A 26,016-nucleotide genomic window follows, 5' to 3' on the forward strand; every position below is an offset into this window, starting at 1 on the left:
CTTTAACAAAAAGGGATCTACTTTTTCATATGTCAGACCTGGCTGCCTAATAGCCAGTCACTTACTACAAAAGATATAATTTGAACCCAGCAAGCAGTGACTCTGGGGACCTGTGCTGGAGTAGGATAGCCACTCAGACATTAGGTGGTCTCACCTGAGGCTTCAGACTACAGCTGGCACAGACATTCCTCAGGCTGCATGACAAGGTCCATCTGCAGTTGCACAGGTTCAAGAGCATCAAACAGTTATCAAATACAGCAATTACAGACATGGTCTATAGGCTCTGAGATCAGCCAGATGTACGTATCTTTGCCGAGTAGCAGCTGTAGAAGACAGGTCATACAGCATCTTGCAGAATGTCAGTCCTTCTGCACTGTCATAGCTGTAATCAACATGGAGACAGGGAGTGAAAACTAGCAAACCAGACACTTCTCCATTACTCTTAAGCAAAAAGAAAGTGTGCAGCCTTTTCCATCATCATTCCTCATTTAGTCTGTTTCATCTGCTCACTGTTCCTCTGGCTTGTCACATCCACATCCATCTCTCCCTACCACATTCTTTCTCACCCTTTCCTACTTTTCCTGTATTTTCTATCTTGGCTTCTCTGACACATTTAAGAGGAGAAAGGATGGACCTAGAGAGGATGGCACAATAATGCAACTATCCTATTTCTCCATCATTATATTTAGCTTCCATCCAGCTAGATACAACTCTGCTCTTTGGCTAAATCAGTAGAAATAGTTTAGGTTTTTCTAGAGGCACTGGAGTTCAGTTCTTTTAAAGGGAATTGTGCACAACCAAGTGAATAATTAAACTAGACTAAGAGTTTTGCTCCCTCCTTCCAGGCAAATCCCAGCAGCAAAAGCCTATCCCAGTGCACACTGCCATACACTACCCCACCACCACACTGCTTGGCTTCATACAAGCCAGTAATTCAAATCAATCTTACACCTTCCCACCATCAGCCCTCTGGGAAGGCATTTATCACCAGATGACTGCAACTTAGTCAAACATTACTTTATACTTTAAAAAATATACACATTTTATAACAATACATTTCTATGTTAATAAAAAACCCTTTCTTTTTTCACCCCCAAAAGACTCCCACGAACACTTGATTTCTCTTCCAGGAGAGGATTTAACTGAAGTAATTATATTTCAAAAGGGAGCACAGACAATCCTCTTCTACAGAATTGCATTTACAGTCATCTCCTTATAAACAGTGTATTGTGCCATCATAACTTTGAATATCTAAATACACTGCTCACTCCCAACCTCTTTAGTTATACAATATGCAGCTTGGAAAATGTCCATGTAAGTCCTGACATAAAACCATAACAGCTCCAAATATCAGTAAGAATTACTTCTATTCAGTAGGCGTGAATGGCTCTGTTTGATAGAGAAGTGTACCTAAGAGTTACTCTGTAAATAGGCCATGACATGCCAGAATATTGCTGCTTCCATTGTTTGCACATGCCCTTATATAAAACCCTATGTCTATTTAATATTTATTTGATAGCTCACAATACATCAGTAATTAAGGAGCATTTAAGATACACATGAATCTAGAAGTATTTCTACACTGGGAAAAAAAAACTGAAGAAACATTCTTAATTCAGTTTAAAATAGCTATGAAGACAAAATAACATGCTTTTAGCTTAGGTTTTCCTACACACTTCAAGTAAAAGCTACTAGCCAAAGTTAATACCCAACTTGTCATTCCTTAACAGGTGTTTTATTGTTTTTCTTTTATACTTTTGTCAACTTTCCTTGGAAAAGCTCAACATGGCAACCTGTAACCTCAAGTTATACAAGATAAAAAGAATTGCACTATGAAAAATCTTTTTCTCTGCCAGTGCAGAACCATTCCTACTGATACTGTTATGACAGAGCTACATACATTCATTTGGTGCAATGGAGCATGCTCGTGCAAGGCCTGAAGGCTGTGTCACGACAGTGCCTCCTGCCTCAACTAGTATTTCCACATAAAGCTTCACAAGGCTGTATCATGTCCATGCACCATTTCGGGTTTGCACAGACTGTGTTTACCTCTGAACCCCATGCACAGGGCATTGGAGCCTGAAAGCATGAGAAGATAAGCCAGCCAGGGCTCTGCTCTGCCAAGGACTGCTGGCATTGTGGTAGGAGAAGGGACCAGAAAAGTGTTCCCCCAAAGCAGAAGACTTTACAGCTTTCTGAGGGCAGGTGAACAGATCATTTACAGACTGTGGCGCTGCCTCCCTAACGGAAGCACTAAGGGCCACCGACGCCTGAAGGCCCTTGCCTTTAAAAGGATACAAGGGTTGAAGAAAGGCTGTAAGGAAGTCAAAGGACAGCATGAAGCCTAAGGGCAAGGCAGTATCCTTTGAGATACACTAGCCTGGCATACTAGAAAGACTGGTGATTTAGGCTGGACATTAATTTCTATGACCATGGTTCCATGACAAATTACTTATCATGTAAATAGTATACAGAACGTTGTGAATAAAGCAGTTCCTTGTGGGGCAAAAGTGTTTTCACAACCAAATGCAGACAGTCTCTAAGAAGAGGAAGGTAGAAGAATGTTAAGACTGTAAGTACGGCAGAAGGGAGTGGAAAAAAATAAAATTTTCCTGCCTAATGGCAGGATCCTCCTCTACACTGATGCAGAAGAAACTTACTACACTACGCTGAAAACTGATTCTTGTATCTCCAGAAAGCAAGATGAGGATCTAACTTTCTTTTCCTGCCCTTTCTAGGGCATCTGGTAGAGTCAGAGTTGACTAAATCACTTCAAATATTTCCTATAACAGCACCTAAGATTATTATCATTAGTATCTCTGAATGTTAATAAATAATTCCCACATGCTGTAAACAGCATCTGGTCTGATTTGCATAATTATGCTGCCGAGGTAGTTTCTGCTGTCATGGTTCCCATCTGACTAGGCTGTACCTGCTGCCACATCGGGCCACTCCCAGGCCACCGGGTAGTTATAACCAGCAGCTATAGTTCTGCCTTCAGTTTTTTCATCCCTCAGCAAATTCACACCCACAAATACAGACTCTGCTACTGAACAACCTACATCCTCTCTGGTAGTGGCCATGAGGCAGAAAGAATTGTTTTTTTTTTTCTTTTTAGAAGAACATAACCTTCCATGCCAGCAAGGACAGACAGGTCTTCTAAATGAGGCTGGGCCTCAGGCAGCCTATGTTTCTGCTATAGATTTCCTGAATGGCTTTACACAACTCTTACTCCATGTCCCATTTCTGCACTACAAGATGAAGATACTACTTTGACCTTCCTGCCTTTCTTCTATGTGTTTTGGGTGGGAGGAATCCCCCTTTTTTGACACTTTTAGATTGCAAACCTGCTGACGCTTGCAGTCTTTTACAGCTTCTCACCAAAAAGAGTTCATTGTGTGGTGAGAAATGTTGTACTGGAGAGAAGGGAACACTATTACTTCCACTTCCTCAGTAGCCTGATTTATGAGAATAGCATCAGGCCTGGTAGGCTTCCCTTGTAAAGCGTGGTAGGACCTGACTGATACAACAGGAGCGGTCACATCTGAGTTGCAGTTTGGCCCCTGGTGCTCCGTAACAAGCCTTACCCTTCTCATATTTTCAAGACAAGACTAAGTCAGAATGCTCACATAGTAATCCAGTGCCATATAGATTGTCCTATCATTATTTTACTCCTGGGATTTGACAACAGGGCACCTCAAGCACCAAATAAAGTAGAAATCTTCTCTGAAGAAATTGCCCTGTAATTGCTTTAAGAAGCAGTAAAAGGAACCAAAGCCACCCTCTGACTCCTGCACAGCTAGAAAAAAAAGGCTACAAGTAATTTAATAGGCATATCTAAAGACAATGGAATAGAGTTATATCATCCGTCATGCTCAGCCTCCATCAGCTTTCTGTACTCACTTCTACTGCACTTTGTTTTCAGTTCTCTGAACTGGCTCATTGCACAGGAAGGAAGAGCCATGCCTTTAGGAAGCGATATGAAAATACATTACATAAATGACAAACTAAGAACAGCCTGAAGGCCAGTTGAGGAGAAGAAGCAGAGGGATTTCTGTGAGCTATAAGGCATTGCTAACAGTAGCATTAAGAAAAAAGTTTACATTGAATAAAAATATAGTCATTGAAGATGCCTGAAAGCCACAGAGATCAGTTCTATAGCTGCTAAATTTTGGTTTGTTGTGCTGCAGCACAGACCAGCTGTTCCCTAATGGATACGGAGCCAGACATGGTTACAAAGGTGGCAGTGCCCACAGTACGTGAGCAAGGCAGACCTAGAGAGGAGAGCTGTGTTTGAGCAACTATCTAGGTTATCCACCAAGTTGCGACAACAGTATAGGTCCAAGGTCAAACCAGAAAATTGATCTACCGATCAGGTCTGATCCAGTAAGAGCAGTCAAGGTCAGACACAACTCATTAAGCACTTAGCACACCCCACAGAGACAAGACAGACCTGAGATGAAACTAGAAAGGCAGCCTGTAGGTCAGGACTGGAATCAATAGCCAGATAAGACTAGTCCTAAGCTAGAGTCTACCACTCCAACACTAGAGCTTAGATACTGAAGGCTCAGACCTGAGTTTAAGTAGAGCTCCTGGGCTCATTGGCGGGGGGGGGTTGTCCCAGATAAGGTTGGTTAGTGCTGTAAAGGCCTAGTCACTCAGGACCCTGACACATTTAATTAATTTTTCTTAAGGAAAAAAAAAGCAGCACAATTCTTCAAAGAATCCACAGCTGCATGAATACTGTATTTGCACAAACCAAGGATATTTTGGAAGAATTGTACTGTCTCAAACAGGTATCACAGGACTACACAGGCCCCGCTGCTCTTACAATTTAATTTTCAAGTGATTATTGGCACAGCTGGCTCTGCACGACTTGTGCCTGCACAGCATGTGATCACATTCCTCACGGCCTTGTGACAGCTCAAAACATTTTTCCCTGCCCATGCTCACTTGCAGCCATTGAGTTTACTGTTTAGAAAATGGCAGGAGCCCCACAGTATGTGCCTTGAATCAATGTGGCCTGTTCTTTTTCCCTCCAGCTGCTATTATAAAGACTATCCTAAAGTGCCTTGCAGAACATAGGGGCATCCAAGAGCACAAGGTGGTGCAGATTCTTGACTATTAACCCCATCTATTTTATTTTTTTTATTTTTAGTGTGCCTATACCATGCACTATTGTGCTGTGCAGAGAAGCTAGTAGTAGCAAAAGAAGTTACAGAACAAAGTTAGCACAGCACTATGGTTAGAATAGTTAACATTACTGAAAAGCAAAGCCCAACAGGAGCAATTAGCTGGAAAGAAGTGTTATACCAATGTTTCCATTCTGCTTCTACAATCCAAACTAACATCTCTGCTTGGTGCTCATTGTACGGTGTTGACACATCCTCTGTTCTCTCCCGGATTCAGAGTACTCTTGCTCTGTTGCTAAAATGAATGGAAACATGAACAGCCTCATGTCTATTTGATCTGACGGTTTGTTAAAGTCCAGCTTATAAAGAGTAAAAGAGAAGCTGAAAATCACTTAAATATCATTCACTTCAGGAACTTGAAGAGAAATCATGGTGAACTTAAATGTGACATGAAGAATGTTTGAGGATGTAATTCAAGCTTGTGTGATCAAAATGCAATTTTGAAAGTGATGCTTTCTTTTTAACTTTGTACCTTGGCAAGTCTAGCAAGAAAAGCCAAAAGAATAGCTATGTAGATATTAGTAAATCAGCTGCTCTCAGGGGAAGCAAGAGTACTTTCAAACTCTCAGAGCCTCGAGTGAACTAACAAACCTTAATTGCCTGACCAGCATCACCTGTTGCCTCCACCCACTCACTCTTTCTGCCCAGGAGCTCTATTTAAGCTCAGCCCCGGATGCTTACTTCCTGCTTGAGCTTACTTGTAGGTATGCTGCTGGTCTACAGTTCTAGTGCTGTTATGCCTGTAGCTTTTTGTTCTTGGCTCTGGTTTCTTGAGTTAATTCTGGACCTGTTTCCCTGAGGTATCTTGCCTTGATTATCCTTAGTCATATCAGGAATGATATGACTTCTCAGCTTGACTTCAGATCTGCCTCATCATCTTCAGGGGCATGTATAAGGGTCTGGACTCCCAACTGCTATCCTTCAGCCTGTCCTGTTTGCTTTTTCCCAGGTGTAGTGGGTCTGGCTCCTGGCTGGTAGAGGTCCCTGTTTTCTGATTTGTGTTGCTGTGCTCTTTCCTGGCACAAACCTTCTTAAACCAATTTCACTTGTTGAAAATCATATTTTGAGTTAAATATCTCTTCTGTTCTCTTAAATTTGTAAATGAATGACACTAATTTAATAAGGCTGTTTTGAATGGGCTAAGTTCAATAAAACTACTAGTGATCCCTGCCTAAAAATATTTTGTGTAAAAAGTAAGAGCTTCATTGTGTGAGATTGCTTATAACATCCACTATTTTTCTAGGTTTTTTTGAAGACTAATGCTGACTATTACAGTTAGCTTTAAGAATGCTAACTCCATTTTCATTTAAAGTCTTATATTCAATTCTCTTAGTAATATATTAGCAAAGTATTCCTATCTCTACATCTGTGAAACTCTTATGTTGGAAACCACTGTTGTATAAATTGCACTGAATTATTATATGAAACTCAAATGGGTGTTAATGCTTTTCCTACATATAAAAATATTAATTCTGTAGTAACAAAGCAAGGGTATCCCCTATTAAGTGATGCGTAAATAACCCATTTCATCCATCCTGTTACTTGCACCACAGTAGCATCCTGTGATCCTTAGGCTTTCAAAGACCAGAAGAAGCAAGCTCTCCCTGAGTTAGTCACTGGCCCTGAATGTCAGTGTTCACATGAAGGTAATGGGGCTCACGAAGTATGTATGAGAAGTCTTGACTTGTAATTTTAAGTGATAAATATGGAGCAGGATCCAGTGATGTATGTTATCCTGTGTTGACTTACTACATCCAAAAACTGCTTCTGGTAAAAGCAATTGAGAATTAGTTCTACTGTTTAAGCTAAAGTCAGAGCCCTTCCCGTAAAGCCCTATTTAGGAAAGGCTATTCATGTTCAAACTTAATTTTTCAAGAATTGGTCTCTCTTGTTCTAGCTCTAGTCTTGTGACAGTGCCCCAGGATTCTTGATGTTTGCTGTGGATTACAGCAATAGTTCTCAGCCTTTCTCTGCTGAACCAGACTGTCCATAAAGGTGTCACCAATCTTGCTGCAACTCCCAACTGAGGAACTTCCTTAAAGGGTGAGTGATTATGAGATGGTGTTCCTCACTCGTGGTTTGTTTTTCAGATACTTTTTTAATGCCCCAGCTCTCCTGATCAGTACTGCCAGGATATTAATTTTTTTCTCTAACAACTAAGAAATTATTTTGCTGCTATTTTTTTTCTCTTGCTATAATCAAACTGATAAGCTGGCTAGGAAAAACATATGTGATCATATGATGCAGTTTCATTATAGCTGAACCATTTCCAGCTGTGCTAGAGCAGGTGGCTTGGAGAAGTAACAGAAACAGTATGTGCTTCTCTTAAAATTAAATTTCCTAGAAATCTACTTAGTGATTAGTCATACTCTATCAGATAATATAATCTAATCATATTAATGAATGGTAGGTAAGTCATGGTGTAACTTGCTTTTCAAGCACTGCAAATTGCTCAGACCAAGTGATAGTAGGGGTATAAAGAGGTATACAACTGAGATTATATCAAACATTATTTCCAAAATAGAAGCAAGGGAGAGAAGTTTGAGAAACCTGGACCTCCACACGTTCCATTAAGGGAAAGGATGTGTCCAAAAGGAGAATGTTACTTTTCTATAGATAGAGAACGTTCTTGTATGTCTTTCATCACAGCTGTTAACAAAGACAGGGGAGAGGTGACTGCAGAGGATGAGATCCAGAACAAAAGAATGAGTGGGCAAGAACTCTTTCTAAAGACTTGGGTTCTTTACTAAAATATTTTTTGCTGTACTATGTCAGAAAGCCTTTCTTAGTTGGACCTATCATTTCACTTAAAAGAAAAGATACTTCCTATGATGTAACAAATGTATACTGGATATCCCACTGCAGAAGAGATGGAGACAAGGCATTGTAGTTTTGTCACATGATAAAATAGGTTGTAAGTAAAAGTAGTGTGCCTTGTAAATGCTTTCAAATTAAAAATGAATAGCTATTCAAATGAAACTGTATTCAGAGAAGTTGGAATTTTTCCTCTTATTTCATGCAGAACAAGCTATCTCCCACCCCTTCCTTATAAGCAGTTGCTTACTTGAAAAAAAACAGTTAATTGCTTGTGAAAGACATGGAACTTCAACAGCTGCCTCTGGCTGAGCCCTGCATCTTATCTCAGATGGCAGTTAATCTTGCTGTGATTGCATTTGCTTGAACAATGTAATCAAGTGAAGGAATAATGTGCACAAACCCAGTTAGACTGTAAAACAGATTCTGTAGAAGTTTGCTAAGTACCACCAAAGCTCCTCTTAAATTAATGTTACTTTTTAACAGAAAATACCTCCATTCTCCTTACCTAGCTTCTAAAATGAGAATGATGCTATTTCAGAACTAAATTACAAATAACTAGGTCAATATTTATTTAACACAACAGCTGCATCTATGAAAGAGCTTCTACATAGTTATATTCTTCTAGCACTGGGTATGGACCTCTTTCAAACTGTTAGTTATTTTTCAGAGTGTGGTCTTTCCCAAATTATTGTAACTCAACTAGTGTGTTATATGTAGCAACCTGCAGTAAAATGCCTTTACTCTGTAAGGGAAAAAACATGTTTCCTTGATTTTTTTTTTTCCTCTCATCGTTAAGTAATGTCATCCTCTGCAGTGGAGGCTTCTTTCATTAGCCTGCAAAAAGTCCCTAAGTCTGTGTCAAATACCGCAGTGAAAGTTTTTTAAAGGTCTTCTTACAAAGTTTATGTACTTGTTCACTTGCTGGGTGTGAAAAGGACTCTTGAACACAAAATTAGACTGGGACTGGCAGATAGGAAACTCTGAGTTATTCCAAGCACTGACAGACTCCCAGAGATCATTTTGCTGCAGATATTGTCTACCACTTCTCTGTTAAGGAAAATAGTGTGCTTTTGTGTTTTTTCTAATTTCTTGCAAAACTATATATTATTCCACAGAGACTGCAAGATACCCAAATGAAGAAAGGGTGAGAGAGGAATGTATGAAAGATACCACTTGGAAGAAAGGAAGGAAGAAATGAAGGGTGATGTTATCCCAAAAAGTGGGTTCATCTGCCTGTTGTGCAAAATGCTAAACTAAACACAGAGCGGAGGTATTTTACTCAAGTCATTTTTGTGCAAAGATTGGTGCTAGGTGGTAATCCACAAATCTAGCACACTGCCCAGAGAAACTACAAGGCATTTATACAGCTAAATACGTCAATCACAGCTAATATTCACATGCCTCAGCTAATAATTGGTTAATTTCTTTCATGCTTTGACGTAACAGTACAGCTCACTTTAAATTTACTGTGCATGCTCATAGATTAAGGGACTTACCAGCTGGGGGCGGGGGGGCAGGGTGTTCCTGGCCTATGGGCCTGATTTTTAGTATTATAATGAGGATAGTTCCCATACTGGGCACTTTGTTTTAGTTCTTATCTACTTCCCAATTAGTTGTTCTCCTTGACTATACACTTTATCACCCTGTTCTCAGTGGCTTCTGAGATGGGATGTTTGCTTTGATCAGTCTCTCAGCTCTCCTTGAGGACATAGTTACAAAACAAGTGCTTCTCTATCTCTGTTTCTGTCTCTGGCCCTCAACTTCTGTTTTGCCAGGCTCGCATAGTTCATTGTTGTGTCTTTAGTGGACAGTTCCAAAAATTCAGTTTTCTTAAGGATATCAGTGGGAGGAAAATGAAAGAACAGTAAGTTGGGTGGGGATGAGAAAGAACAGAGTAAGGTAAAAAAGGTGAGAAAGGAAATTAATTTATCACTAAGGCAATATTTATAGTGCAACAAGAACAGCATAAGTTGGGTAAATGAACTGTTGCTTGAACTCTTACGCTTTCACAGAACACTACTTAAATAGAGTGTAATTTTTTGAAGCTATCCTACAGTTAATTTCTTGTGGTTATACTCACAATTTCTTTTCAACAGGACTCCAACCCTTAGGGTGCTATCTTCTGAACTGGTAGACTGGTATGTACATTACTGTATGAAGTGAATCTTCTCTTTATACGCTAACTCCTGAAAGAACACAACCCCCCTCCAATGTCTACTGTTACAGGATTTAACATGTGTTCAGGTGTGGCTGGAGATGTTATGACTGAGAACTCACCTGAGAGTCTTTGCTTTTACCAGAGTACACTTTAATCCAGTTCAGTGGAATATAGACAGGTTTGAGTGCTCTGTTATTCACTTCTTTAGCAAGGATCTATGTTAGTAAGTGAAATGGGCATATCAATACTTCCCTAACCAGCAAAGGGGCTGTTAAAGCTAACCATGCCTTAATGCACCACACATAAACACCATTAAAATCAGTATGACTTAGCATATGCTTTAGTTCTAGTTCCCATAAGCTTCAGGTCCTTATCAGGTTTGATGAGTGCGATAACTTAGCCTCTATTTTTACAGACCTTTTGCAATCTATTTTATACCTTTTTATCTATAAACACTTCTGGAAGCTTATCTAGTTTTCAGAAACTAGTTTTATTAACAGAGTTTGCTTTAGAAGTATATTTAACTGCATTTGTTATTTCCAGTTAGAGCTCACGCTCAGTTTTTAAACTGCCTTTCAAGGAAACAGCAACTTCTAGGCACAAACAGAAAGAAAAGGGACCAAAGGGATAAAACAAAGGAAAGCAAACTAGAAGTGGGACCTGCAGTTACTAAATCTCCTTTAGAGTGAGGAGGAAAGTAATATGATCAGCATTTGTGTTAAGTTTTGAAGGTCTCTCAAATGTCTGCTGCTTGCTTAGAAAAATATTTTATACAGAATTACAGAATTTTCTGTTTCAGAAAAATATCTCAGAATTTTTTTCCCCCTTCACAGGTAGCAGGAATGTGGAAGATACCTCCTCCTGTTCTGTTTCAATGCTACTCATTAATAGGGATACCTGTCTTTTGGTGAGCAGAGCCTGGAAAGGACCTTTTTCATCTGCCTTGGTCATTCAAAGGCCATTCTTGCCGAAGTTCAGCTGCTCTTCCAGAGGAGTCCCTTCTTTGAATGGATGATTGCTGTGACAGACTTGCTTTACAAATTTTTAATCCTTTCACATAAATGTCATGCCAGAACCGTTAGCAAGATCAACATATTTGGCATCAGTAGAGATTCCTTACAAAAAATACATTTGACTTATTAGTCTTATCATGGCCCTCGCAGCTTTTGTTCTTCTGTCTAAAGAATAAGAAAAAATCTGCAACAAAACATTCCTGTAATGGAACAGCCTTTTGTTGTCTAGATACAAGAGAGAAAATTATTTGGCTTTTTATCTAGCTAAAGGGAAAGGTAGCAAGATGGCATAGTCACTATATTTCATTATTTCCCATATGATTAACTTCTGGTGCTAGTTAGAGCTTTAGTAAAAAAATTCTAAAGAGTTGTCCCTTAGTAAAAGGCAGTTCAACTAGATATTTTTTCGGAATTTTACTGATGTAATCCTGAAAAAAAGAAAACCCTGTATATTTGCATTCTTTCACAAGAAACATTTGACAAACACAACATTTTTGAAATAAACATATTTTTCATTCAGAAGATTCATGCAAAAATATTGAAAGGGACTTCAATATTTTATATTCAATTGATTGAATTCAATTATTTAATATTAAAAAATATTAAGAGACTTATTTTGACATTTCATGAAAAAATCAGAATTTGTTTTTCATGTAACTTGAAAATATATCAGTTTCTGTACAGGCAAGATTATCCATTCTCTGACTAGCTCTAATGCTAATGTTCATGCAGATTACTCTTAGGAAGTAAGCTTCCTACACACCATTAATGACTTTTCAGATCCATTAGTCTGTTATGTATTATTGATTTCAAGCATTACTGATTAATGTAAGTAGATTTATTTCTGTTCCTAGAGAGCAAAGGACTGGTGCTTCTTGTTACTGTTGTTAGATGAATGGTAAGGTACTGCTTGCTTTAGTCAGTTCCCTGCTATGTCTCCTTCCCTTCCCCTACTCTTGTCTGTCCCCTGTACTGTTCTCCCCTTTACTGTGTTTTTCTGATACTCGGTTAAATGTTAGGTGCCTTCCACCTACCCTCTATGTAAGAGGAATTTGCACTAAACCTTGGAAAGTATGAGGTAGTACAAAAATGGAAATGTCATGCCTGTGCAGCAGTATTTTTTTAAAGGTGACAGGGTGGTGTTGCATGTTCATGGCTGACTGCCACTAGCCATGAGCTACTCTGTCCCTGGCTGCTGCTGCTCTCCAGGGACCAGTCTGCTGCTGGCACTGTGGAGGCTCCTCATTTGCTGCAACAGCTCCTCATCCCACCACTTCCAGCTTTTAGGTTCTTTGCAGTGCCCAGGTATGTGGGTTTACTTAGTACTGGATTTCTCATGTTTCATTCAGGGCGGTATGGTGCATTCTGACCAAGATCCATACAAACAGATCCAGCTCTTCAATCTCTTGAATTCAAAGGCGAAAAACTCCAGCTCCTTTTATCTGTTTAACTAGGAACTTCTACATTGTACATGTTCCTCTAGCTATTAGTCATTAGCACCTCTGTTCAGTACAGATTATATATCTTTATTTTCTGCATGCTATTATACAGTTGTCTGATAGCTTATGTCTTTACTAGACTGCAACACTTTGCTCAATACAGTATTTAATTCATCACCTGCACTTTTAAGTTCCTCACTGTTTTTGTTACACTGCTATAATAATTAGACTTCATATTAGGCTATCAGCGCTGATAATCTACAGCGTATTTCAAGGCCAGGTTTTTTTAAGTACTTAAATGATATTTTGGAAAAATCTTACTTAATAGAAAGTTATCAAACTCCTGTAAGATTTAGTCACGTAGTTAATTCTCAAAAATGAAAACATGCCACCTCCATCAGCTGTGGGACACAGCAATACAAAGAACACATGCCTGTGTAAATCAAGGTTTGGGACTTTGATATAAAAGATAGTGCAGGTGGCTGTAAAAGAATTACAGTACTGAAGTTTTAAATATACCTGGTTCCACATGTCTGCGTGGTTTTTGTCTGTTAGACCTTGTCACCTAATAGCCATTCTTTTTCTGCAAGGAGACCTAGAGCCAAGCACTCTGTATGAAGTGAAGCAGAAAGTTTGTCAGGTGGGGGCAGGTTGTTGAAAAGGCTTTCTTGGTAATGTCTGTAAAGGAAGAAGATAGAAATTAAATCTACTCAGTAGTATCTATATTTTGGTAAATAAATCAGTCACTGTAAAGTTGTATCCTGAATTTAAACAGTGTCAATCTCCTACCTCATACAATGCTAATTCATTCTTTTCTGGGCACTAATACCTTCTTTTCACTTGTCACTTAATGATAGCACGTTATATAACAGAAGGGAAAGAGTGGTTATCTGATTTCTGTCAGCATTAACTTTTTCTTCTTGTTGGTTATGCCCCCAGCTTCTGGACCTTACAAGTGATTTCAGAATATACAGGAGGACATTTAGGCACCCTGCTCCCATGTAAGTGGCAACCCATGAGTAATTGTCATCTAAAACTATTTGTCTCTTTAATTACACAAGCTGCTTAGTGCGTACTGTCAGAGCTATATGGCTGCAAAGCAGTCTATTTCTAGAGTTATGGTTAGAAATACAACTGTCACCTGCCCAAGACATTTTGGACCTCATGACTCCAACAAGCTTAAAATACTACAAGGACTTTCCTTCAGAAATATTTTTTTCCTTCTTTTTTGCTTTCCTTTGCCTATCCTAAACCAAGAAGTCCCCCAGACCTATGAGAAAGAGACACTGATTTCAAGAGATAAATACAGATGCTATTAATTTATATTAATATGAATACATAAGCAATGTTAACTCAGAAGTATCTATTTGTTCACAGCTAAATAACTATAGAAAAATGCATGCCCTGAGCTTTAGGATTTTTAGCTGCAAACTTACTAGCAAACCAAAGAGAAGAGTCAAAAGATCTTATTTCCTTCTATCAGTCCCTACCACAAAGAAAATGCCACTTGAAATAGAATTTCTGATTTTTCTTCCAGTCTCGTTGTATTCCTCCTTGGTCAAGTGGAGGGGTTCTGCAGTACGGCTAGAATACAAGGATTTATTCCCATTCAAACTTGTTTTTTGTCCGCTTGCATGACATGAGAGTGTCACCATAAATGAAAGTCAGACCCTTGGGTGAATTCAGATTTCAAATATTGGGCTGTGGTGCTCTCTTGAAGAGCACGTGGTGAGTATCCTTTTCCGCAGCAGAAAAGCTGTACCCCAGTGCCCCTGCTGATCTCTGGGAAACTCAAGTATGAAACTGTCTTCCTTGTCTCCTGCTAAAGATAGACTGTTTTTGACCATGAATGAGAGATACAGAGATAGAGTTAGAAACCAGTACGTCTGGCAGTTTAAGGGCTTCTATGACAAATGATCTATTTGCTGCACTTTTGTTTACTAGTAATATGCACTGTCAGAACTGCACTGCCAGTTATGACACAAGTCATTTTGTTCCTCCCTAATATCTAGCCTGGCTTAGCCCCTGCAAGTTAATCAACCTCTTTCTTTAGCTCCAGCAGTGGAAGCTCTTGTTTTTAGGCTCAGTACCACCACGTTCCTATAGATAAACAACTGAAGTCATCACAGAAACATGAAAACAGAGGAGTGAAAGGAAGGAACTTCTTCAAATGGCACAATGCAATGCCTCTGTATTTGCATTAATACTGTTATTTACTTGAACTGTTTGGAAATTATTTCACTAGCTCCAGCACTGCTGATTTTCAATAGTTTTTCTTGTAGACATGAAGATTCTTTAAGATTACTTTAGAAACAGATGCAGTACTTCTCCTGCATTATCTATCACTACAGTGGTAAGTCCCTTAAATTTTATTTTTACTGGCACTGTCCCATCATGAAGACTTTGACATTTTTAGGTATTTAAGGAGAGATTTGTTTTTTAATGTAGCATTCTAATACACGGTTTCCTAGAAAGGAATCTCAATACACATTGCACAGTCTCCTGTGTGATTGCAATGTACAACACTTAAGTAATAGAAACAACTGGTGAAGTGGTATGTGGAGGAGTCCAAATAGTAAGGGAAAGGTCAAGACTAGTTTAAAGTCCTGTTTCTTGGGTCCGCTAGTACTAGTGAACAGAAAAAGTAAAGATTTTTTTAAAAAGCCAGTCTCCAATATTTCTCCCGTAGCTATGTCCTGAGGATGGATTCAACTCGGCTAACCTTAGCAAGAGTTTTACACGTTGTTTCTGCTAGTCATCTATGCCCTCTCTAGTGCAGAGACAGATCGGCAGCCCTAGAGGGTGGCTTGTTCTGGCTAAACTTAGATACCTGCCTCAGAATGGGATGAGTTGGGATGGAAGTGTTAAAAGAAGGCACACAGCTACTTCAGAAGACACAACTGAGTTTTCAATGGCTGAGGCTTTTTAAGATGAATACTCACTGTTCTAAGCTCTACATTATTCCTGTCAATCATAAGAATTTTATCCCTTGTGATTATAATTCTTTTTACAGTGCCAGGAAGCTGTTACAGAAGCCCTAGCAGATGTCCAAACATTTCTGTCATTTATCCTTAATGTGGTTACAGATTCTTTTGGCCTGAGAGCTGATTTTTCTGGAAATCTGGTGAGTATGCTCCATAGTATCAGATATTAGCATTTGTGCTGGTCCCAGCTGGACATCTATTCTTCCGTGGAATAAGGCAGACAAAAATGAAGCCATGTGAAGGCTTTATATGAGCTAGGTAAGTGCTACCCCCTTTAGAGCCCACAGACAAGCTTAAAGCTGAATGAGCAGTATTTGGCAGACAGTACTTTCTTACAATACAGAGGTCAGTTATGTCAAAAGGGCATAAATTATTTAATTTGCAGAAGACTTAAAATTTGCTGGCAATAATAGAAAAGTAAAATAGGACAGGAAAAAAAATCTTAAAATCTGACCACAACTACTTCAGAGATTGAGAAAAACTATTACGTGTAATACATATTACTTTTCCTATTGCTATTCTTTTGTTTAATACAAACTGTTTTAACATATTGCAAAGAAATAAACCATTGTCTAGGCTTGGTGAGAAATTGCCCGACTTAAAGCTGAAAGCCCTCTAGTATTATTCCAAATTTGTATTTCGAGCGCCACCATTTTATTAAAAGATACTTTACCTGGAGACCACTTCAGTTGCAACACAGTACTTTGCTTCTGAAATTCAGTAAAGGGGAAATGAGACATTCACATTAAAGGTGACAAATTGTGTTCTTTACTGCAATTTGTTGAAAAAGGACAGATGAAATGTCAGTTTTTCTGTACCTGCTTTTTGTATTAACAATTGATGTTTAGGAAAAGCTGTAAACTGTTCAAGCTGCTGGCAAAACATGGCAAACATCTGTTGTAAACAAAAATCTTAGGTACAATTCTAGATACTGCAGTCTAGCCTGACGAAATGTTTATACTTTAATCCTCCAATGCAGAAAAGGTGCTAAACAGTTGGACCATTGTGTAATTGAAGACCTATGACTGTTTCCTGGTGAAAGGAAAGACAAAGAGGGAACTTGGCATCTTTGTCCTGTTCAATCAAGACAAAAGCATCAGATGCTGAAGAAGAGAAACAATTCAGAGAAGGATGAAAGGCCTGGGAAGGTAATTGCTTTCTTTCATGGCCAGGGCTGCATGGACCTGGTTTGGAGAGGTGTAAACTGCCAGGCTGATGTGCTCCTCTCCTGCAGGAACCCAGGCACTGCAGGAGGACCACCCATCTGAATTTCAGGTTCAGTTTGACAGTGAACATGGTTTAAGCACTGATCTGCACATAAATTGTCATGAGAATAATTACACTGCTCCTATCTCTTGCTATGCAAGTCCAATATGCGTGGATACTCTTACTCTTTTTGTCTTAAAGTAGTAATCTTAAATCAATATTGTGTTATTGTATCGTCTTCAGCTGAAGGGGGACACCCATGCTCCCAAGGACAACTGCACATTGTGTCAACTGGCAAAAGGCTTCAGTTAAAGCAGACATGGTTATTTTGATGAAAGTAAGGTAAAGGAGCCTGATGTGCCTGGAAAACATACAGAAGTTTCACGGCTGTTTCCTTGGGCAGCCAATGATTTTCTTGATCCAGAATAACACAGCTATCATAATCATGTACATTTGTGCTAAATGAGCCAAATTTCTAGTAGAACTGCTGAGTAATAGAAACTATAAAAATACATGCATATATATTCTTTACGTGGAGGAGGAGAGGAATTGCTATTGACCATAGAATATCAATAAAGATATTACCCATAACTCAGAATATTAATTTATCAATGAGCATTTATTTTAATTAGTGAAATCATACTTCTGTCAGATGGACAAAATTGATGAGTTTAAAACTCTATTTTGTTAACAGGTGTGCAGAAAAAAGTGCTTCCATGGCGATTTCTCAAGTACCAGAACAGGAAAACTTGCAAATGGCTGAACAAAGAAAATAACCCATTTAACTTGGGGTTTAGTGTATTTTTATTTTAACAAAGGAGATATTAGCGTAGGGGAATATTCTGGGAAAAATATACTTTGGCTACCATTTGCTCATTCTACAAAGTCAACAAGTAATAACAAAATCTTATCAAATTCTGAGTTACATTATTCCAAAAGTATTAAACAAATTTGTAGCCTGTGAATGAATATCTACGTGGCCAACTCCTCGTGTCAGCATTCACTTTTGGGTTAGGTTCTCTGATAGGAGAGATTTTTTTTCAGACCTCCATCCCCCTGACTTAAGGGTTGTTTTTTTTTCCCTGAAGTGGCATTTTCAGCTTGTCAGTGTGGAACTGTTATTTTCATATTATATCCATGTTAGACCTTTTGACCTCTGCTATGTTCCTATGCATCTGGCAAATAGACCCCGGTCAACAAGGAAGAATTCACTTTCCTTCCCACAGTCAGAGAATTGCAGAATAGTTGAGGTTTGATAGTGCTGCTTTAGACCATCTAGTGCACCCCCCCTGCTCAGGCAAGGTCACCTACAGCAGGTTGCTCTGGATTGTGTCCAGCTGCCTTTTGAGTATTTCTAAAGATGGAGATTCTATAACCTCTCTGGGCAGCCTGTCTCAATGTTTGGCCACTTTCACAGTAAAAATGTGTTTTCTTTTGTTCAGATGGAAGTTACTGGTTTCAAATTTGTGCCCTTTGCCTCTTGTCCTGTCTATGTCATTCTTTGTATTAAAGCAAAAAGTCTGAAAAATTTTTCATTGCACAGTATCTGTACTGATTCTGGCTTTATCTCAATAGCAGCTGCACTAAACAATCAAATGCCTTCAACCAAGTTAAATTTAGTTATTTAGAAGGTTAATATAGTTTCAGAATAATGTGACTATCAGCATAAATATTCAGGTGAAATCTTGTGGAGAAAATGGTATGTTTATTCAGACATGTGGTAAAGGTATCTGTTCCTTTGAATTCTGGTAACAGCTAGAAAATGAGCATCAGACTTTTTTGGTACACAGTCCTGCCCGGTCACGAGTATGTCATAGGGAAAGTCTTTTACAATGCTTATTTTTCAGGCATATTTACAGCTAGGAAACATAAAAAAAGAGCTCTGTTAAAAGAGCATTTTTATGCCACACTTATTGTTACATTTCATAATGTAAATTGCTAACAGGAGTACTGATATTTGAAGTACTTCAAACAGTACAGCATGATCAAGGAAAACCAAGTTCAAACTGAGTTTCACCTTGGCTCATACACCATCAGAAAAGTTGCTTGCGCCCGTGACCAAAACCTGTTATTCCTAGAGAAATGGTAGAAACCTGAAATAATCAGTTTTCAGTTGCTGAATTCCAGGTACAATTTGTTAAGACTCAACTGAAACAAAGTACTTGTGCATTTGTAAAGCCTAAAACTGATGACAGCAAAACGTACCATCACTGGAATCTGGAGTATCTGCCGTTCCATAGTGAAGCTGGAATTTTCCATTTTCAGAATTTTTGCCCAAGCTTCCTAAAGCCCTGCTCTCCAGTTCCCAATTCTTTTGTTGAAACACAAACCTCTATTCTTATAGAGGGCCAAATGGTTTGTGCTTTACCCTGCTTGCCACACACATTTGCCCACTATTGTATTTAATGTCCCTCTATAGAAGCAGGCCTAAGTTCAATGGAGAAACAATTCATTATGACACTGGAAAATCAGCTGCAAATGATACCTGTGGGCTGGATTACAGCTGCCCCTCTCCTTTGTTTCTCTGCATGACACACACGTCATTTTTTAATGATGGTACTCCCGTGTTTTATGTTTCTGGTGTAGTTCCATGAATTTTGGGGAGGGATGCTGTCAAGTCAGGAAGACATGCCATTGTTTCTGTTGGTACTATGCTGTAACTGTTATGGCTGTGCAAGCTCTGTAGGTAAATACCTTTCATTATACGAATGGGCATATTTCAAAAAAAATTAGATAGTTTTCAGACACACATAAATTAATGTGTGGTAACAAGTTGGCAGGGCAGGTAAAAGCAGCAGCTTTCAAAACTAAAAACAAATTGCAAATAATTCCTCAGTGTTTAGTTAGATAAGTACCCTGTACAAAAGACCATCAGCATCTTTGGGTCCTACATATGCATTTTCAGCAAAGTGCATCAAGTGACCTCACAACAGGCACATAGGTGAAATTCCAGAATCAATGCTCCAAAATGCACTTGCACAGGTGATCGTTAAAGGACTAAAATGCCCAGCTCCCTGTGGGTGAGTATTTCTCATAGAGTGATCTCTGATATGACCTCTCAATACTGATCATCAATCAAAACTTGCAAAACACCGTCCAGTTTGGGAATATATATATTCATAACTCTACTGGTTACCAAAAATTAAGAACTCGTCTCCAGTGGAATACTTGGAGAACGCACAACAGTTCCTCTTTTTAAAGTCTCCTCTCCATTATTTTTCTGTGCTCAGTGAATCATGAAGGGGCCTTTCACTGCAGTAATGTCTAATGAGCGGAGGTAAGAAATTCAGTAGAAGCACCATCATAGTACTGCAAGAAAAGCCTGAGAAATAGCAGTGATTAGAAACCATTCCCAATATAGTGAATGTTAATTTTGCATTACTCTCTTAGATTGCTGGTTTTATTCTCTCTAACTCTCAGTTCTTAAAGCCTGATTCTTATAAAAAACCCACGTTCCTATAGCTTCAGTTAGTCATTCTGGGTGCTTCAGTTGCAGGCACTTCTCTGGAATGCAAATCTCAGAGTTCTGATCATCAAGCCTTGAAAATCAGAGCTCTTAATAAGGCTATTTAGGACTTTTTTTTTTTTTTAAAAGGATGTTGCATTAAAATCTGTGAACCGAAAGTTCATTTTAAGAGGAATGACTTCCAATCATTAGGAGAAAGGAAGGAAATGGAGCTTGTATTTCAGCTGGTTTGTTCTGGCAACTTTTTGGAAAGGCACTTGTATATCATGAAGAGAGTTGCTGAGCTGAGATGAAAACTGGTTTTGTAGTATGGCTGTCTTAAATTATACAAAGCTTTCCAAGAGAGGCTGCATTAGCTTTCAGGTTTCTGTGCTTGTGCTCAAGCTAAAGAGTAATTTGGCATGGACCAAAATAACTTCATGGTTCAGACTAGCCTTTCTTTTCCCTGACTTTTATGTTGACAACTTGAAACTACATTCTTTCTTACATCCAGAATCCTTTTACAAGCCCACAAAAACCCCATCAATGTTTGATTTAGATCACTGAAATATGGCTTGAGGGGCACAGATTTGCTGAGCAGCATACTGTTGGAGGCTGAAAGAGTATTCTAAGGAAATTCACCATGTTCTTGCCCTCTTTCCTGGCATGCTGCTTTTAGCCACTGGATGTTGGGTTAGACAGACCTTTGCACTGTCTCGGAATGGTCATTCTCATACTCTTCTGTTCTTAGAGATACTTATTAAACACCAACATCTTTTACTAATGCAACAGATGATTTAAATAAATACATAAATAATCTCTCATGAGATCTCTTGCTCTAAACTTCCAAAATGACAGAAAATGCCAAATCCATATTTAAGGTCCTAAATAAATGGTAAATAGGTATTTAGGGTGACATCAGTGCAAGGTAGTAAGACTCTGTATTTGAGAAAATGTGCTCATTTATTAAGAATTTAATTTAGCAGAAAGAATTTAGTAGTGAGAATTTAATAAGAATTTGAGACTCAGGGTCTGTCAAGGACCTGAGTGCACTAATAGGTCTTAATTGCCCTGACCAGCCTCACCTGATACCCCCATCAACCCCTTCTACCCATGCAGCCAGGAGCTGCATTTAAGCTTAGGCCTGGTCCTGTGCTCCCTTCCTGAGCCTATCCCAGCCATGCCTCTACTTAGCCACGGACCGCATTGATCTGGCCCTGGGTACTATCGCTGACCCTGCCTTTTGCTCCCAGCTTTGCCTCAGACCTGCATTGATGGCATGGACTTGCCTGATAGCCCAGTCTCTCAGCTAATCCTGGCTACTGCTCCCAGGTCTGCCTGGCTCACCTTGCTCACCTCGCTCATATGCTGTGGGATGGTGCCCTGGCTGGTGAGGCTCCTGCCCTGGTTTGTTATCATCCTCTGCTTCCTGGCCGCTATAGAGCAGGTGGCCTTTGCTGTTCCCCAACATAGTCTAACACTCATGTCTTAATTTTAAATTCTTGGTTTTCTTTATTCTTAGTTCATTTTTTTGTTTGTTTGCCTTAGTGTTTGAGCACCTATTTGATCATCTCAAAACATCCCCTCCAAAAAAAATGCTACTCTTTCTGCTCTACAAGTATTGAACTGGAGTTGCAGTGGAACCAAGTCACTTGTTAAACTGTCAAGAAGTTCCTCTGGAGAATGAGGTCCCATAGTATTTGGGTCTGAAGAGTGAACGGAAAAACCCCTCCACTGTTTTCCCACTGTGAAGCAGTTCTGGAGGGCTTGTCCAGAAACTGGAGTCTGCCAGGTAACAAGCATTGCTAGGAAGGAAATATGCTTTGGAAACTCATTTTGTGGCAGAATCTTCCATGGCCAATTTATACTAGCTTTGCAGTTGCTTTGTAAATGGGGAGCTTAGATTCTCCAGTGATAAGAGCTGAGTTAGTAGAGCCATGTTGACTTATGCTATCTGAGGAGTAGATCCATGATAAAAGTACAAAACTGCTTAATTCTGTAAAAGTGATTAGACCTGGAAGGTTATTGTATGTTCTGTGGATATGTGTTCTGGTGCATTGTAAAACCAAATCCTAAGAGGCATGCTGTTCCTTAAATGTGAAATGTTTATGCTCAGAAAATAGGTTTGAGTTTCAGAATGCTGCCATGAGTTTAGTTTTCTATTGTTTTTAGTGGGTAACCGTAACACTCATTGTTGACTTGCTGTCTGCAAGAGACCAGAACACATTGAGATCACTGCAGTTTTTTGATGAAGGTAACTAGTTCCGATGGTTGCACAAGGGCGTTTCTCTGTGAACTGCAAAATAAACAGCCCTGTTCTCTCCCTTGAAAAGAAATCCAAAAAAGTAACTCTACCACAAGTCCGTGAGTCTGAAAAGAAAAAGACTGAGTAAACTCTTAAGTATGTCCATAGTCAGCAATATAATTGCAACAGTTTGTATTGATTGCATGCCTAGGATTTTTTGAACTTACCTTCGCTTAAATTTGTGAAGAGAGGAGTGACCGTATTTCTCATTACCTCTTCTCCCTGACAATTAGTTACCATAAATAAACACTGAAAATAATGTAGCATTTTCACCTCTCACATCAAAGGCAGCAGCAATGCATTTGTTTAGTAAAATATTATTTACTTTTTGGCTGGGTAAAGGAGTTGGGGTTTTTTTTGGGGGGGAGCAAGGAGAGGATGATAATTTTACATTTAGAAAATTAAATTTTATTACTAAATACTGCAAAAAGGGGTAAAAACATGCAAAGAAAATGTTTTTGTGATCAGAGAAAAATGCCTCTAGATGTCCATTCTGTATTGAGGTGTCCTGCAGTCTTAATTCCCATCACTGAAACTCTGCTTAGAAAAGAGCACGTTGATTTCCTTACTAAGAAAAGAAGTGGCTGAATCATTCACTCAGAACTGAGATAAGGCTTGTCTAAATCTGATGTCCCTCGTCATGGGATCCACTTGTTTATTATACAGGGAGAGGTCAGTTGCTTCCTGCTGGTGACATTCTTAAGTTTCCATTTGTACAAGAAGGAAACTGCATGGTGGTGTGCAAAATAGCTCGACTGCTTTAGGGAATCAGGCACAGAAATTAAGTCCATAATCAAGGATGTGTTTTGGTGTTACAAGCATATTTGTAGCCATCTAGAAAGAGTGGGAAGAATACAGTGCCCAGCTTTCCCAATCACATATATGAATTTCAGGTTATTCTTTCAGTGAAAAATTCAGTAAAATTCAGAAAGAAAAATTAATCTCAGTAAGTAGAGATGGCATGTTTGTCTGTTTGTCTGCTATGCTGCAAAATTACTACCCAACTATGTTTTCATGATTTGCAGCATCACCTGCAGGTCATGAACAGGAATGCCAGTTCTGTAGGAAGCAGGCAGAATTATAAAAGTGAAGTGAGACATAATTTGGCTTTCTGAGGATCACTGCCAGTGGTTTTTATCACTTCAGTTCATATAAGTTTGGTTTTGAGATGTTTGTTTATTCAGAAGGCTTCCCATTTTGCTTTTTAAACTCTGAAAACAATCTTCAAACAGAAGTCCACATTTTTGTTAAAAAAACCCCAAGCTTCAACACACTTTTTCTTGTAACCATACCAAACTACTTACCAATTCTTCATCAAAAAATTAGGCAGAGCGTATTTCTAAGAAAATTCATGATGCTACCAGAGAATAGAAGCCCACAATGTTTTCATTTTCATTACTCTCATGCCTAGAAATGTTAGGCAAGTCAAAGCATCGCACCAGCCCAGAACAAAATGTCTCTGCTCCAAAGAGCTTGTTATCAAAGTATAGGAGACAAGAAATGGAGGCATACAGGCAGCAAAGTAGCAGGTAACAAGAAGACAATATAGGTCAGCGCTGACGATACGACCAGCAGGCTCTGTGTGCCTGCAGCCTAACTATTGTCAATGTCTCTTGTTGCCACCGCCACCACATGAGGAACTGCATGAAGACAAGCAAGTCATGCATGTTGGAAGCTGTGTTCAGTGAATGATGGAAATGAGCGTTAGTGGCTGACAGGATGTGAGAGGTGGCAAGCCAATGCTGTCTGAAAGATGATAGGTAAAGCAGTGATAGATAATCCATCAAGGCTCTTGGAAGTAACAACCAGCAATACATACCTGATTTAATAGAAAAGGGAGAGTCAAAGAAGGGGACGCATGTCAATAACAGTCAAAGCAGTGGGCTGGGAGAGGACAGGATCAAGAAGAAAAGGGCTGACTGAGCTGAACATAGCCACACTGGCACACTTGCATCTCTGCAGCCTTGTGATAATTGCCCTGTACATTCCATTAATTAAAGTCGGAGAAAAAGGATGTCATAGCAACTGAAACAGAAGTCAGTGAGGATCCAGAGGAGGCGTTTAGCAGAGTAGGTATTAATCAAGGCCACACCACAGAGTTGAACAAAGAAGAATCTCTGCTCATTTAGAGGCCTCATGCGAACACTTGGGAAATTGGAGCCCAAGGTGACGACAGGCCAGATGATAGCTGTAGCAGAAGAGTTTATAAAGAAATGGGCATGTGTCTTTACACTTCTGTACATTGAGACACTCTGATGATAGGACTGCAGTAGATTCTATTCCAGCTTAAACATTAGATCTGTTTGATTTTGGACTTTGTGTGAAAGGTAGAAACTCCTCATAATGTCTCTGTTCTCAATAGTCATGACAAAATTCTGCCCAAATCTTGAACACTGTTGTAATCTGAGTCAAATCCTACTTCTGCTGCTGCTGCCTGCTTTGTCTTGGGCAGGACACTTGCACCTGAAATCTCTTGCAGATCTGGCTAAAATATCCTCTGGTATTTTTAATTAGCACTCACTCTTCAGGCTGTTTTCAGAAGCAATTCAAATCCAAGACACTGAAAATTCAGTGATGTTAGTGTGTGGTCTGTTTCTCCCTCCTCATCCTCCCCAAATTCCTGAAATCCCTGGGCACAGAACAGGGAAGAACAGCAAAGCACAGAGCACCTGCAATAGCTGTGAGCTGCTGAGACTTAAGCTGCAGTCAGTGATAAAGCTGCCTTCCTGTTAGTGCAGTAACATAATTTTCTCCCACCAGTGGACTGACAGTCGTGGGTGTGTGTTTGCTGTTTTGTGTGGGTAGGGTGGTTTGTTTTGGTTTTTTTGGGGGGTTTTGTTGTTATGGTGTTGGGGGGGGTCTTGTGGTTGTGGTTTTTGTTGTTTTTTTCTTTCTTTTTATAGAATCACTGATGGTATTTCTAGAAAGGATAGGATTTCTTTCACAGGGATGTTGTAAGACAAGACAGTATGTACCAGGAAAAATAGTTGTATAACCATCAGGGCAGTATATGTATTCTCTGTGGATTGTCTGAAGACAACAGTGCTATTATCTAAAGAGAAAGATGATAATTCTTTAAAATGAAATGAGATCACACTTTGTTTACCTTCTGGTTATCATGAACTATCGTTTCTCAAACCCCAGGGTTTTCATTTTGATTGCTGTGTGTAGGTACAAATTGCTTCTTATTGTTTCTTTTCCCTTAGTCTTTTCATCAGAGACCTGGCTGTCTCCATTACTCTCCTGTATCTTACCTATCAAGATATTTATGCAGCCCATCCCCATGACAGCCTCTAGTCACTGAGTTCTTCCTATTTCAGAAGTAACTACTACATAAGCAGATGAGATTAAAAAACAATCAATCAAAACCCAGATGGTACCAATTGTTCTTCCTGTAAGCAGTGCAAACTCTGTATTCACGCTGACCCAAACCTGGCCCTGCTGTCTGTCACTGTGC

General features: G+C 39.3%; 1 long non-coding RNA gene across 1 annotated transcript in view; it reads right to left on the reverse strand.

Moving 5' to 3' along the window:
• Positions 1-163: 163 nt before the first annotated feature.
• The window catches only part of LOC142064604 (uncharacterized), a 74,516-nt gene continuing 48,663 nt past the window's right edge, over positions 164-26,016 (reverse strand). Inside the window, exons 3-4 of the long non-coding RNA XR_012663164.1 lie at positions 13,139-13,297; positions 164-382 (exon numbers count right to left, since the gene is read on the reverse strand). This is a non-coding gene — a long non-coding RNA (uncharacterized LOC142064604). The remainder of the gene's footprint in view (positions 383-13,138; positions 13,298-26,016) is intronic.

The sequence above is a fragment of the Phalacrocorax aristotelis genome, chromosome 14, assembly GCF_949628215.1.
Source record: "Phalacrocorax aristotelis chromosome 14, bGulAri2.1, whole genome shotgun sequence".
In the NCBI taxonomy this organism is placed as follows: Eukaryota; Metazoa; Chordata; class Aves; order Suliformes; family Phalacrocoracidae; genus Phalacrocorax; species Phalacrocorax aristotelis.